Source organism: Tyto alba, unplaced genomic scaffold (genome assembly GCF_018691265.1).
Source record: "Tyto alba isolate M040663 unplaced genomic scaffold, T.alba_DEE_v4.0 Super-Scaffold_32, whole genome shotgun sequence".
NCBI classification, from domain to species: Eukaryota; Metazoa; Chordata; class Aves; order Strigiformes; family Tytonidae; genus Tyto; species Tyto alba.
In genome coordinates, this window is record NW_024881307.1 from 3891406 (window position 1) to 3906705 (window position 15300).

General features: G+C 54.4%; 1 protein-coding gene across 3 annotated transcripts in view; it reads right to left on the reverse strand.

Annotated features, from left to right (window-relative positions):
• The window catches only part of LOC116961573 (opioid-binding protein/cell adhesion molecule homolog), a 291315-nt gene that overhangs the window by 23200 nt on the left and 252815 nt on the right, over positions 1-15300 (reverse strand). The gene's annotated exons all lie outside the window — the stretch shown is intronic.

The following is a 15300-nucleotide window of genomic DNA, read 5'->3' on the forward strand; positions in this document are numbered from 1 at the left end:
GCCCACCCCCCGCCACCCCTGTCTCGCCCTCGCTGCGCACTGAGAATTTCAGATGAAGCTGTAAAATTTGCTGACAGTTCGGCTTGTCGGCACGGCCCTCGAGCCATCCCCGGGGTGATATACACATCTGCTGCCAGGGGAGAGGGGCCGCGGCACAGGCACGGGGAGAGGGGAAGAAGAGAAACAGCCGGAGACGGCGAAGCCAGCATGCAGGGAAGAGAAGGGAACATTTGGATAAGGAGCTGTAAATCCTACAAGTGCCTTGAAAACACAACGCGGTCGTTTCCATTATTTATTTCCTGCCTGGCTCCCACCCTCCCCGCTCCGAGACGCGCAGGGGCTCAGCAGCTCCGGTCCGCAGCGCTGACTGACGCTTGGCAAAGAACAGGGAGAGGGGGGTGGAAAAAACGGAATTAAAATGTTCCCAGAGAACACGGCTTTTTCATTCCCTTTGGTAGATTTTTCTCGATCCATTTACTCGCAGCCCTCTCTGCCGCCGCCATGGCACCCGCAGGAAAACCACCAAGCATTTGGTTAAATGAGGAGCTTGGTGTTTCTCAGGAGCTTCGCCTTTCCCACCTGAGGACCACGGCAGGGCAGCTTTCTCCCAGCATGAAAGCAAACGAGGAAAACCATGCGAGGTGCGAGCTTGTGTCGGCAACAGCAGCAGTGCCGCTGCAGCTTGGTGCTGCTGAGATCTTAGGAAAAGGCACCTACAGTCAATCAAGAAACTCGTGCAAGTCCCTCTCCACATGCCTGTAAATTCAGAGACAGGCTGGCGGGCTGTCCCTGTCCTCGTCCCCACCGTGGCTCCTCTCCTGCAGAGGCTTTGGGGGTGTTATATGCCTCCCTTGCTGGGACTGCAGAGCGTCACCTCGATCGAGATTATTAATCGGGAAGGGGCGATACTTGGCATGTTTGAGGGTCCCCCCGGGCGCTCGGTTCAGAGGAACGAGTCATATATCCTCCCACAAACAAGTAATTTTCCCCTTGCAGGAGCCGTACGTCTCTGCCAGCCACATCGTGTACGGATGCTGGGAAAGACGGATGGCCCACCATGCCTGCCGCGGCACGGCCGGCGTGCCAGGGCGTGGCTGGGCACCGGACCGGCCCCGCTGCCGGCTCCGCTCCGCCGGATGGCATCGTCCTTGTCGGGAAGCCAAGCCCTCCCTTCGTTGAAATTAACCGGGGGAGAGCTAAGCGCAACCGAGTTAACTTCGGCCCTGGGGGATTCCAGTCTAGTGGACTATTACCGCTGTCTCACTTCATTATAATGAATAATAAAGAGATACTTACACACGGCTTCTGTAAATTATTCATTGCATGCACTGAAAAATCAGGGCAGCAATATGTAAAACAGACAACTTGCATGTCTGCGCTCATATAAATATCGAGACTACAGCCCTGCGAGGTACTCTGGGGTCCCCTCATTAGGGGTGAAGCACAAGGACTCGGATTTGAAGTGCCAGGGATGAGGAGCTCGTGCCATCACTGGGCGCGTTGGACCACGGCTGGCACATATCTGGTGTGCTTCCTGGGGAGGTTTGGGGCTGGTTCGGGACCACTGAGAACTGGGGTCGCTTATTCTGTGTTTATAATTTGCATTTACGGCTCCGAGTCACACTTGCATGAGCGCAGAGGGATGCCCATAGGATGAGCAGATGTGCTCCGGCGAGGACAGCATCGCCCTCCCTTGCCCGTAGTGCCTGGTGACAGGTACCACCCGCAGAGCAAACCTGGAGACTCCAAACAAATTTAGGCCAAGACCAAGGAGACAAAGGCTTCTTCTCCCCATCCCTGAAGCTCACTCTTCAGTCGCTGCCACTCAATAGTTGATTTGGGACCTTTCGGCTCTGCATGCTTTGCACCAGGCTCCTCTCCACCAGAGCCCGGGCTGTCCCCTGCAGCCACAGGCAAAGAGGGACCAGAGAAAATCTCCCTCCTTCAAAAAACAAGCCCTCCTGCACCTCCTAAAAATGCATCAGAGCAACCACCAGCAGAAAAGCCACCCTCCATCAGCTGGCGAGGAGAGCGCAGCGTTTACGGAAGCACCTTCTCGCCCAACCTCGCCTTCCCTGGGAATTGGCGCTTCAAAGGCAAATATCCACCGGCACCCCGAGGAGAGGAGCACCCCGAGGAGAGGAGCACCCCGCCAGCTTCTTTACCTGGCTCCGAAAGCGATCCCCGCTAGCTGCTAAGCTGCCAGCGCTGCCGAGCTGTCTTTGCTACCTATTTCCAATTGACCAGGATTATGATAATGTCTCCAGTAAGCAAACAGGTAAAGAGACTTCTGCAAAGTGTTTAGATAAAGCAGACAAGCTCTGACAAAGCTGGATAATAAAGCGGGCCAGAAGGTTTTCCCTTGAAGGGATCTAATTAAGAACAAAGACAAACCCCCATTAACAGCCTCCTGAAGGCACCGTATCCATCTCCAGAAAAAACCCTGCCTTACGAGTCCGGAAGGGACAAAAGACAATAAAGCGCCTGTCAAACGGGAGGGAAATAAACTCGTCCTGGCTCTGCTGTTCACCTGAGAAAACCCATCAGCGAGACAGAGGGAATATCTGGGGACTGATACTGACAGCCCAAACCTGAGCCCCCAGTGCTCGCGTCGTCCCGGTTCCCCCACGCAGCCCTTCTTCGCGTATCGTGGCCCTTCCCATCTGCTCCTCCATCTCCGCATCCCACTTAGACCCTCGCTGCCTTCGAGCAGAGACTTTTCACCATCTGCAGCCCTTCGGCTGCCTCCCGCCGGGAAGCCTCGGATGCCGGGCTTCGCCCCAGCTCCGGCCCCCCCCCCCCCCCCAGCCCTCCCACTGCTCCACGTGGCCTCCCGGGCGATGAACCCGAATGCGGCAGCGCGAGAAGATGCATGAGGGAGGGAGCTGGGGGCAGCGGCGCTGCGCCGCTTCCCCTCTAATTGCCCCTATTTCTCATCCTTAAATGCTAATTTCGAAGCTTGCCGAGGAATTATTTCACTTAGTGTCAACAATACAGATAACTCCGCCAACGCGCTCTTTGTGTTCGGTGCCACGAAGTGACCGTCTCCCTCCTCCCGGACCTATTAGGAGAGACCCCTGTGTCGCTCCCGCGCCAGGCTCCTGCCCGGCCCCATCAATGACGCTGACAGCGCTTCTCCTACGCGTGGGATGTGACATAACACCCGCTGCCTTCATCCCCCACCTTTCCTGGTCCACATCACGGACTGCTGTGAGGACCAAGCCTGGGGCAGCCCTCGACGCCTGCCCCGTGCTGAGGGAAATACCGGGGTTGGCGCAAGTCTTCCAGCGCTAGTTTGGAGGGATAAACGGCGCGTGAAGACTTGGAGGGGTAAAGGAAGCCTTGCAAACAAATCCCTCTCCGTGGGTGCAAAGTATGCTGAGGGATGGGATGCTTGGGACCCCAAAATGTCGAGGAGCATCCCGGGAGACCGGTTCGCACCCGCAGAGTCGAGGCTGACGGACTCCAGCCAAGCTGAGAGGCTCGAGGTTGATGCTCGTCTTTGGATCAACCCAAAACCCTCCCGCTTCCTTATGCAAGCCAACAACGCTCTACTTTTAAATACTTCCACGGCCCTTCAACCCCGACCCGCTTTTCTCCCCTGTAGGCAACCCGTCTCGTCAAAATGACAAATGGAGATGCCGAAACCAGTCGCGAACTGGCTGGCTGACCCAGTTTTCAGAGCCTAAAATAGCTCACCCGGATCGGGAGCGAAGCCCCTCGACAGCGACAGCGCAGTGCTTCACCCTGGGAAGTTTCCAACCAAAAGGGCCTGTCACAGGGGCAGAGAAAACACCCCAGCACCCTTGTCTTTGAAAATAAATTGATAATTATGTTTGCCGGGGACTCCTAATGGGATTTCTCCTTTGCTTCTGGTCCTCGCCCCGGCTACAGAGTTAACGGGCTCCGAGCGCCTTTATTCTGGGCGGCTGGAGCAAAGGCAGAAGAGATTTATTTGTAATCATCGGAAATAAACACACTTCCTCAGAAGTAAACACAAAAGAACAGAACCTGGCGGGGCTCCCGCTTCGTTAAAGATGCAAATTAGAAGCAGGCCATCAAAACGCGGCGGCTCCTCTAATCCTCTCTCAACAATGTAAACCGTCACATTAGCCGCGGGTACAATGGCATCTGCGGCGTGCGACAGCGGGGCTCGCACAATAGCTCCCCGAGGGCAGGACTGCGCCGTCTGGGTTTCCGTCACTGTCATCCCTGATATTTATTCTCCGGGCGGAGGGCGGAAGGCACTTTGTCTTCATTCCCCATCCCTTTTCACTGGCACCTTCTCTCCTCTGTGAGGTGAGAGCATCCCCTCAGCCCCACACCGTCCCAGCGCCTCGAGGACAGAGGGGACCTGGGACGCTCTGTTTGGCATCACCCAGCCCTCGCCAAGCCCAGACCCATCGCCGCACCCGTCTCCCACAGGAAAACAAAGAGCGTGGGACGCACAGGGAGCTAGGCCAGCCTAAACTCTTCTCCTTTCCCCCATAACGTCCCTCCTTCTGCGTTGGACCCCAAATTCCCCTCGCAAAGCCACCGGCTCTCGCTCTCTGCAAGCTTAATTAATTGCCTGGCCCCAGCGCTTCCGCACTGCTCCGATTCCCCGAGTACTCCCCAGCGCTGTTCAAACAAGATCCGGATCACTGGCAAACCCCTCCCCAGAGCCCTCCGAGGGCTACAGGACCCTCCTGCCCTCCTCAGGGGCTCGGGGCTTGCCAGGGGGGGTTTCCCCTCCGGTGGCAGTTTGCCTGCCCGCTACCAAGCACCAGAATAGAAGCTGTTCGCCGTGAAAAATCAAAGCCCAAATTGATACATTAGAGCTGGCTAAATATAAAATATCCATCTGCAAAGATAATAAGCCTGTGAGGGCAGGGGCTGTCGAGTTGCTCCATTTCAGATAGTTTAATGGTGTTGTGGTCCATGACTGCAGCTCCCAGACATTACAATGATAACAAGATGATGAGGAGGGCGGGCGCTGTCTGTGCGAGGCACCAGAAGTCAAGACTTACAGCTCACCATGCAGCCCCCGAGGGGGCCACGCCACCCAAGCCATCACACTCAGCACTCGCAGGGCTTTGAGTGGCCTCTGTCCCTTGTTTCTGACATGACATGACCCAGCTTCCACTCACAAACCCTCTACAGCCCCCGGGAAGGTTGGCATTGCCTTCAGCACGATCCAGACTGGGGCTCTACCTAAACTCATCCCTGCAGGGAGCCATCACATCTCTGCCCTGCACAAAGCCCCCGGTGGCTCTCCCTGCCCCACGCAAGTCGTCACCATTGCAATCTGCTCTGAAATGCATTGCCAATCAGAAAATAACAGCAACCTCAGGACTGCACTGGGTTCGCAAACAGCCTCTAACTACAACTCCCCACGCAGCTGCGGTCCGGCCGTGCCCACGCATCGGGATGCTCCCCCGGTGCAGCAGGGAAGGTGGGAAGGCATCAGCCAAAGCCGCAGTGACCCACAGCTGCTATTAGCTTAAGAGAAATCTTCATAAGGAAATACGAGGTGGCAGCAAAAGAAATAGAGCGGGAGGCCTCTGGATAGAGCAAATCGATGGGGATGTTTATAGGGCAGGTGGCACTTAAATGCCACCATCAGAGTCAGTCAATGCTGGTGGCCACACCTGATCCCCCAACAGGGATGAACATGAAGGCACCGAGCCAGTCCAAGGAAACCACAGATGTTGGAAGAAGTGCAGCGAGGCATCTTTCCTTACCTGAAACAGTACCTAAGTGATTGCACCCTCTCTACAGTGTCAGGTCTCTGACAGAGCTGGGCATCCATTTCCAACTTGCCCATGGCCATCCTGTGGTTTGAAGAAGGCTGAGATGTCCTTCCAGCTCCTCTCCAAAGAGACGACCACCATCCACCAGCATTTACCATCGCTACCAACCCGAGGAAACATTGGCAAAGAGCTGTCTTCTCACTGGGGAAGTCAAATTCCCCTCTACCCTAACACCAGGGCTCTGCACTGCGTCCCAGCAGGGAAGAAAAGACCCAAGGAGAGACACCTGCCATCGCCACCGCTCGAGGGTGCTGATTGAGGGCAAACCCCCCTGCTCGCGGCACGCCGGCGCCGCCAGAGCCCCGCGCCTCAATCAGTGCCCGTGGACGGATTCAATCAGCACTAATCTAACACAATGCAGCACCTGTGTCCCGGCTGATTTCTAGTGTTCTTCAATCAAAAGGAGGAGAAGAAACACAGAGCTTATCGCTGGCGGTGCTAGCAGACCCAAACAGTTGAGAACCTGGACTCCTCTATGCCGGCGTTGGGGTTTTGGGGTTGGGTTTTTCCCTCTGTTTTTTTCACCCACCTTCCCAGGCAGGGAGAAACAGAAGTAACTGGTCTGATGTCACAGTTAGCCATGTAGTTAAATACCATTAATTAACTCATGGCAATACGAGGCTCCGACTGCTGGTATTCAGCCGTCCTGATGGGAGTGGTGACCATCTCCATCTCGGCCGGGCAAAGGGATCGCTTTCAACCTGGGAGAGAGTGGCCGCGGCTCCGGCAGCATCCTGCGGTCACAAAAGAAGAAAGGATGCTGGCAGGCCGATTAAAACACGGGCCCAGGAGTGCCTGTGACAGAAGGAGCTCCTGTGCAGCCAGAGAAAAGCGATGGTACATCTGTCCCCAGCTTGCAAGGAGGGAAAATCGGTCTGAAGATGCTCCAGCGGTGGATAAAGTGGCAACGCAGCAAGGGGGATGGCAGAAGGGCACACGGGTGACAACCCTGAAATGGGTCCCTGGGGGAAACGACGGCATGTAGGGCGATTTGGATGGAAACCTGGCCAGGTCTCCATTGCACGTGGTCCTCACGCTCTCGGTCGGTCTGTCCAGCCACCAACAGGAGGCAGAGGGGAAAAAAACCCTCTTCTCCTGGCCCCCAGATAATTACCACCAAAAATATATTTGTCATGAGACGCCCGCTCCTATCTCTGCAGCTCTTAAGGGTAATGGAGAGGTTTCAGTCTTTGGAGGATAAGTCTCAGGCTCTTGGCTGCTTGCCCGGGAGGATTATTTTACATCAGGTTGAGTTCTGTAGTAATTATCTTCAAAACAGCTGGACTGCTGGATAAACTCGCTGTATCTTAATGCACAATACAAGAGCAAATACAGAGAATTAAACTGCAATTTCAGACAGGCCTGACAGATAGGTGGAAAAACCACTTGCCGGTGTTTCAGAGGCTGAGGCTCGGAGCTGCTCACACATTAGGGGTGGGGAGACATTTTCTCATTTGAAATCAATTCAAACTTCCCCAGAGAGCAAGTGGAGGGGGAAAGGAGATGCCAAGATGAAGATGTTTCACCCCCAAGCACACAGTGGAGAAAAAACAGCACCATTTTCCTGACCCTCACAGCTGAAAAATGAAGTGGTATTTGATCCTGGCTGGAAAGCTTGGCGTTTCACACAGCCCCGAGCCTTTGATAAAAGCCCGAACTTCTCAAGAGCTCGGCTCCACGCTGCACCCCTCGCTGCGGTGCCGGCGGGCAGCCGGGCAGGGAAGGGCGAGGGGCAAATCAACTCCTTCCATCCGCACCCCCTTGCGCCTGGACATCGCTTCTAGCACCTCCTGTAACCCATCCCAGCAGGAACGAGAGGCTGACAGATGGACAAATCGATCTCCCCCAAGCAACTGGCCCGGACACACGCACCTCACCCTAATCACCAGGGGGAATTAAAAGGAAAAAAAAAAAACAAAAAAAAAAAAAAAAAAAAAACAAAAAAAACCCCATCAGCTTCCTTCAGGATGGTGCCATCGCAAGATTTAGCGTGTGAAATCCCCACAGGCAGAACTAATAACCTCTAAAAAGAGGGAAATTCTGCTGATGGAGGGTGAAGCCATATTTCATGGCGAATGCCGTGAAGCGCTCCTGCCAAACGCGAGATCTGTAAATGACCTGGGTAAGCCATCAGCCCAAGACTATAATTGCCAATTTGCAGAAATTTCACCAGCAATTAGGCAAAATAAAATAACCCACCAGAGGAAATCCTCTGCTCGCCGCTCCTGCGTCTCCTCTGACCCACTCTCTGCTTTTCACCCGCCATCTCGCCACGGGGATGAAGGCGGGATGCTTCGTGCCATGGGCACTAAGGAACCAGGCGACAGCCCCACGGCACCAGAACTCGAAGAAGTCATCCCCAGTATGAGATGGCAACAGCCACCCCTGTGCAGGAGCCAGCCAAAGGAGACTTCTCCCTCTCCGAGCATCACCGAGGGCCGGGTGCCTGATCCCAGCAACAACCACGGGGCGTCCGCGCGGCCGAACAACTTTGTGCAATTATGGGGTTTATTTGTTTGAGTTGTACGTGAATATACCAAATTACATTATCAGATCATAGTCCTGCTTCTGATTTATTCCTTCTTTGTTCTTCAAGTCTTCGTACATCTAAGCAATTAACCTCTCAAAGAGCTGGAGAACACATAATTATCCTCATTTGTCTAAACGTCACCAAGATGGCTGCCTTTCAATTAACCTTCTGGGAATGGAGGGAAGTTGGAGTGATACAGTGATCATTTCCAACTTCAGCGTAGGGTTTTTTTTTTCCCCTTAAAGTAATTTAATTGAAATATTCAGATGATAAAATATAGCCAGATAACTGTTACTGCAGGTAACGGGATCAAGAGGGGACATGCAATCGAAAAAGAAGTCAAATGAGGTACAGTAATATTATATCAATACGTGGCACTTCCATCTAAAAATATCAAAGCACTTTGTGCTTATTAATGAAGGGAGCTTTTCACACTCCCCTGCTGGGCTGCAGGCTAAGACTTACGTCACTTCTATATGTCACTGCTACCGATGGGGAAACTGAGGCAGGGGATGAGCTCCAGCGCCCAGGGGGACCAGGAGCTCGCAGAGACCGTCCCTGCGCGGCCGGAGCTTCCCGAGAGCATCTCCCCTGCGGCCGGTCCCCGCTCCTGCCCCGGGAGAAGGTAACTCCATAATGAAGTTAGCACAGGAGACGCGGTCACGGCCGAGTTGCTTTTGCTTTTGTTTATTTTAATAATAGCCCCCGTTTTGCTGAGATAGCGTCTGCCAGACCGAGCGAGCGAGGGATCTGCTTCCACCCATTGCCTCGCTAATAAATATGCAACGTTTCCGCTGGAAAGTGCCAGGTCAAACTTTGCACCCGCATTAAGCAAGACACCAGTGTCGTCTGGCACAGGCGAATAATATTTATACACACCCCCGCACACAAATACGTACAGAAAATAAACAAGCAAATTCCGAAGTTCATCACATCTCCCTGACAAGCGTGGCTTCTCGATTCCTCACAGTGCCACGGTTTCGCTCCCGGCGTGAAATCGAGCCCTCCAAAAAAGCAATTTTGGCTCCGGCCCCTCGCTGAGCACTGCTTGCTGCCTCCCGTGCCGGCCGAGCGGAGGTGGCCACGGCAGGGCAAGTGCTTGCCCTCCCCCCCACGAACCCGGCGGGTCGGGAGAGGCCAAGATGGAGCTGCCACGCGAAGGGAAACCGAGGCACGGGGAGATGGGAATGCTCAGGACTCCTTCCCTCCCAATCTCACGTGCAGGTTGGCATCGGCATTTGATCCACGCAGACGAGCGCAGGGGGAAAGGACACGGGAAAGCACGAGGGTCCCTGTTAGGGACAACGTAATCCCGCGTCTCTCCCGCTGCCTTCATCTGGAGAAATGAAGCGAGGATAACACAGTAGCCACAGAGTTTATTCTCAGCACAGGCTGACGGCGACATAATTAAAATGCAAGCCAGAGTCAAGGTACCCATCAATAAATCTTTGCTTTTGGCTCTTCGGCTTGACAGGAAGCCTATACCTGGCGCGGGGAGTTCAGACCGAGGGGGAGGCACGGATAAAGGCTCAGCTTTATGGACGGCCATTTTAATGTTTCGTTTGAGTAATGGGCCTTGCAAATTAGCACCCCGGCGGCCTGAAATACATATTTTTCCAAGGACATGCAGGCTCCCGATCCGACAGGTGATGTGGGCGAACAGTCCCCGAGGGGAGCTGCGATCTCGGCGCTTCGCAGTTGCAGTCATATTTTATCCCAGCTGGGATGACGAAGACCGGGGAGAGCTCGGGTGGAGGCGGGGGGAGGAAATGGAGCAGAAAACGACCCTGTGCGAGACCAGCGAGGGGCTGATGAGCGGCGGTGGCGGGGAACCGAAGCTGTGCACGGCACGGCACATCCTGGCCTCTGCCCCTCGGCTGCCTGAGCAGCACTGGGGCAGGCACACCCCTCTCCTCGCAGCTCCAAAACTATGGATTTCTGGCTCTCGCCGGGGCTCGTCTGAGCATCTGGCTCTGGCTTGAATATTTGGAAAGGCCGGAGGTGCCTTTGACGCTGCAGTTTCCCTGGGGAGAAGAGGGGATGCCTCGGCTGCGGGGAAAAACAAACCTGCAGCCAGCAGGCTGGCCGGGGGTCTGGCTTTTCTGTTGTAAAGGCGGCAGGAAAGATGGAACATCCCTGCATTAACTCGGAGAGGACTGTCGGGAGATCGCTGGAGAAATAAGTGTGGCTGAACACGAGGGGGAGCTCGGGCCAGATTCAATCACAGAGTTAAACACGTGCCTGTAAATCCGAACCTCTGAAGATGAGCCAGACACCCATGATTGTCCTCGTTGTCCCCACAGCCTCCTGCAAAGCGAGAGCTCCCTGCCGCTGCCCTGCCCCTCCTTGACAGCAAAGCCATTAACACGTGGAGATGAGCACGGCCTCTGCAGAGCCAAAACGCAGCAGCTTTGGGGTGCAAGAGCATCCTGACCTGCCTGACCCATCCTTGACCTGCTGCCTTCAGGCTGTTATCTGGACTATACCTGTTTTATCTGGATTTCACCGCAAGGACTCGAAAGCAAGCGCAGAGCCCAGAGCGGGACTTTGCAGCCTTGCTGCAGGGCTATTAGCTCAGGTCCAAACGGGGTTTGGGAGCAAGCTGAGCTGGTGGGACCTCACCAAGACGCGAGCTCTGCCAAAGCCCCCCAACATGGACTAGTAAACCGACTCCTGCTCTCGGTTTCTGCCACCCAGGGATGTGATGCTGAGAGACAGCTATGAGAGGCCGGAGTTTATGCGCAGTACATCCAGCACTCCCAAGGCATGGCAGAGAGCCACTGTCCTTTTCCAGCCAGCGAGATGCTTCGGGGCAAAAGGGAAGAAGCAGCTTTTCAGAGGTACCACGTGCTCATCCCTATCCACACCAAGATGCTGCTGGTTTATACCTGCCTCCGGCCCCATTTGCTGGGGTGAATGCGACGACTCCCACCTTTTTCTGAAGGTGCAGGGCCAAGCTCTCGGCAAGCTCAGCCACTCAGGGGCATTGCATTATATTTAGAGCTACCCAAAAGCTACAAAGAGTAGCCAAAGCCACCCCAGAGAGTTAATCCACGGTCCTGTCGCCACCCTAAGGACCTGAGGAAGGAAAGCTGAGAGCTGTTCCAAGAAATTCCTAGGGCTTTTTTTACCCGTAATGCCAAAAAAGGGAGGATGCTGATGCCAACTATTCCTGCCACCCGCGTGCACCTACGGAGCGGGGAGATGGAGGACCGGGCCAAGGCGCGCAGAAATCATTTTCTCCTGGCAAAGCTGCCGACTCAAGGAGAAACATAAAACCCTCGATGAAGGGCTTGTCTAGTTTATTATAACATCGGCTTTAATTTATGCGCCTGCCTTTTATGATTGTTCTCTATCACTGTTCCTGGGGCTTATTTATAGAGGGCCATTAGCACAGAGAGCAAGCCCTGATGAGCGAGCATTTGCAGCGTCTGCCAGGGGACTGGGGATATAAACCGAGACGAGGAGGAGGCGGCGAGTTCTCGCATGGGGCTGCGGCGAGTCCTCTCCCCGAAAGCCAAGAAGGATAATTTGATCTCGGAGCGTGATACAACTTCATTTCACGTGGCTCTCTCCGGGCAGGCTGCAGCCTCCTTCACATGCACTTTGCTAAATTCCCTAGCCCCACGCAAACCCGGCTTGAACTGGGGGGAAGCAGAGAGACAGCAAGTAGGGAAAACTTCGCACCACAAAATTATTCCCATTTGCAAACATCACTCTCCAAACCTAGACAGACAATCCGGTGCCAGTAATTAAAACCACACCCACCAAAATGATGGGTTAATTAGAGGCACAGGCAAGGTCCAGCCCACCCCCAAAATACAGAGATGTGCAGGGAAAAATACATCAGTTAAAAACACATTTAAGCGGGTAGGTGGGTCTGTTGGCAGACAGAGATGATGTAAAATGAATTTGTATGATCAAAGCCTTCCCATACAGTTCCCAGGTAATTTGTGAACGAGAACAAAAGCTTTAAATTCATCCACTAAATTATTCACTACGAATCGTCCTCTCGGCTCCCGCGCTTGTGTCCTTCAAGCTGTTCTAGGTGGTGATTACGTCCCCTCGGTGCACGGGGAGGCCTCGGGGAAGCGGCCGTGGGAAAGACGGAGCTGCCGATCCAACACCGGCAGTTTGATTTACAGACAGAACTGGGGAGAGGAGACAGCCACCCTCAGGAAAAAAAAGAAACTTCAAGCTCTAGCCATCCCATCAAGGGGGTTTCTGGGTTCTTTATGTGGTTTGGTTTTTGTTTTGTTTTGGTTTGTTTTTTTTCTCTCTTTCTTTTTCCGCAACAAGCTCCTGCTGCAGGCAGAATAGATGATGCTAAATTATTTTGGAATATGCTGAGAATGCCCTGCTTGGCCAAGCGAAGCCTCATAAATCATTCCTCTTCTCCCACCCCCTTTCCCGTTCTTGATCTCTCTTTCAAGCAGTATAATGCCAGCCCGCCGGGGAGCCCAGTGCCCTGGCACTGCCAGGCACGTTTCGGGTGGGCACTACCGAGACACGCTGCCAGAGCCAGACCTGCTGCCGAGGGGATGCGACTGGGAGAGGTGGATGGCACTAAAGAGGAAGCTGCTTGGGCTGCTAACAAGGTCGCTACCTCCCAGCGACCGGTTTTGGAGCCCACCTACACTGCAAGGTGCCAAGGAAGCTGCCTCGCCGGCTGCTCCAGCTCAGCACCCTCATTTGCCAACAGGCAGCTCAGCACTTGTTGCTCTGCTGCCCTTCCTCCAGAGTCCCTCCCACGGGTACGGCACACCCGCCAGAATTAAGCTTCGTCGATGGCTTCTGGAAGAACCAGGCTCACAGCAGGCACGGGACAGTTTTGAGCACGACTGGTTACCCTCACCCTAAAGATCAACAGGCTTTGGCCGGAGAAGGCAACTCCACCCACGGCTTGGAAGGGATGGGAGATGGGGCCGCATCCAGGTGCCAGATGCTCAAACGTCATTCCTGATGGAGCTGGTGACTTGGACGGAGCTTCCCTCTTCTCACAGTGTCCCTCCGAAGCAGGGGGAGATGCTTATGGAGGGCATAGCAGGGCAGGGGAGAGGAAAGCCCTGCACGGAGGAGATGGGGAGTCCGTTCGGTATTTGTGCCGTGTCTGGAGGGGCTGCGTGGGCTGGGACTGTCAGCCTTGCTCCTTGCACCGTGGCAAAAATCACACTTTTCTCTAAAAACCCCAAAGCTGAGATACCATATTCGAAGGCAGAGGCCCCTCCAGCATGGAGGGGAAGAGCGCTCCGGATCACGAACCACAGCGCGGCAGAGGCACGGTCATTCTCTAATCCCTGAAGTGACATTTTGCGAGCCCCTCACGCTCAGCTGTGACACCGACAGCGTCATAACAGGGATGCGAGCGCTGCACATCTCTGCGCTGGCCCCGTCCCCATCACTCAGGAGTGATGGAGAGGTGGCAGGCTTGGGAAGCCGCTGACAAGAAGGATCAGCGAGCAGCTTTATTTGTGGCTCTGGGCAAAGACTAAACCCCGGTTCCTCCCCGGCTCACAACAGCTCAGAAAAAGGCACGTTGCCACATTCCACGGCTTCGCTGTGAGCTGGTCCCAGAGGTCTCAGCCAGGAATTTTCAGAGGAGGGTGGCAGGATGAGGGCAGAGACCCCTGAGGTTGCCCGAGACAGCCCCTGGGTGGGAGGGAGCGCCATCACCCACCAGTGCTTGGAGGCTTCAGGGTACTAGGGGCAAGCTGGGGTCTCCCAGCCCTCAGCATCACACCCTCACTCCACTCCGCCTTCACACCCACAAACACAAGTGGGTTTTTACTTGGGTTTTTTTAATCAATACCCTTCTGCCTTCACCAGGAAAACACTGAAAAAAGCAAAAAGCAATAACAGCCTCGCCAGCCACCCTTGCCTCTCCAGAGCCTGAGCTTTACAACACTGTAGCTATTTATCGCTCGCTCTTTTACAAATACCAGATGTGACGCTCATCCTGAACAGCCTAGTTTAAGGCCCCTTGGTTGTTCCGTAGACGGAGCTGCTATTTTAGACAAGACAGATGCAAAACAAAAACAAAACCTAAGAGCGGAAGGAGGCGGGGAAAAAGCCCTGCGAGCACTGCAACGGCAACAAAAATCCACACCGAGGCGTTCATCTTTGTTTTTTAACCTGGAGAAAGGTGAAAAAGCCGAGCGGGGCTGCAAGTGCCCGGGGACCTGGGGATCCTGGTGACCCAGCAGGGCAAAGGGGTTGCACTAACTGGATTTACACCTCTCCCACAGCAGCCTCCTTGCTGGGAGAAGTGGCCGGTGACATGCACCCACGGCTTCTTCCCCAGAGTGTTGGCACAGCGTATTTGGGGTGCCCAGCCGCAATTCCCACCTTTTCCATCGGGATCTCCACCTGCATCAAACTCCCTTCAAGCCAGAGCACCCGTACCAGCGGGGCCCCACGTACCAAATATTTCATACCCAGTGTCCCGGAAGGGCTAAGGCACATGCGGACGCGCTCCATAAACCCAACATTAGAGATCCCCTGATGGAGATGGATTATAATTTGCAAATGATTAAAACACAATTAACGGCGGTAGGGAGGTACTCGAGGCTCTGCAAAGGAGCCGTGCAAATGAGGAGTTATCAGGACCTTCGGTGTCCTAAGCACCTGTCAATTCTTGGTTGAAACAAGTGCATTAGCCTCGTCCAATATCCATCTAACCTTTCCACTCTCCCTTGCTCTGTTTCCCTGGCAACCATTTAAAAGTGCTGGAAAAAGGCACAGCTGCTTTCAGAAAGAAAGAAAAGGAAGAAGGGGGGGAAAAAAAAAAGCAGCAATATGTTCTTTTAAGGCACGCGTGTGTGCTTGTTCGCTCTTTTCCTACCCTCCTTCCCTCGGTCTCTCCTTTAGGTGCCTGTGTTTTCCCTGCCCAGCTCAGCTCCATCTCAGAGCGCTGGGCAACAAGATCTTGGGGGGCAAGGGGCCTGGTGGGGATGGCTATGCCACCCTTTCCTTTCCAGA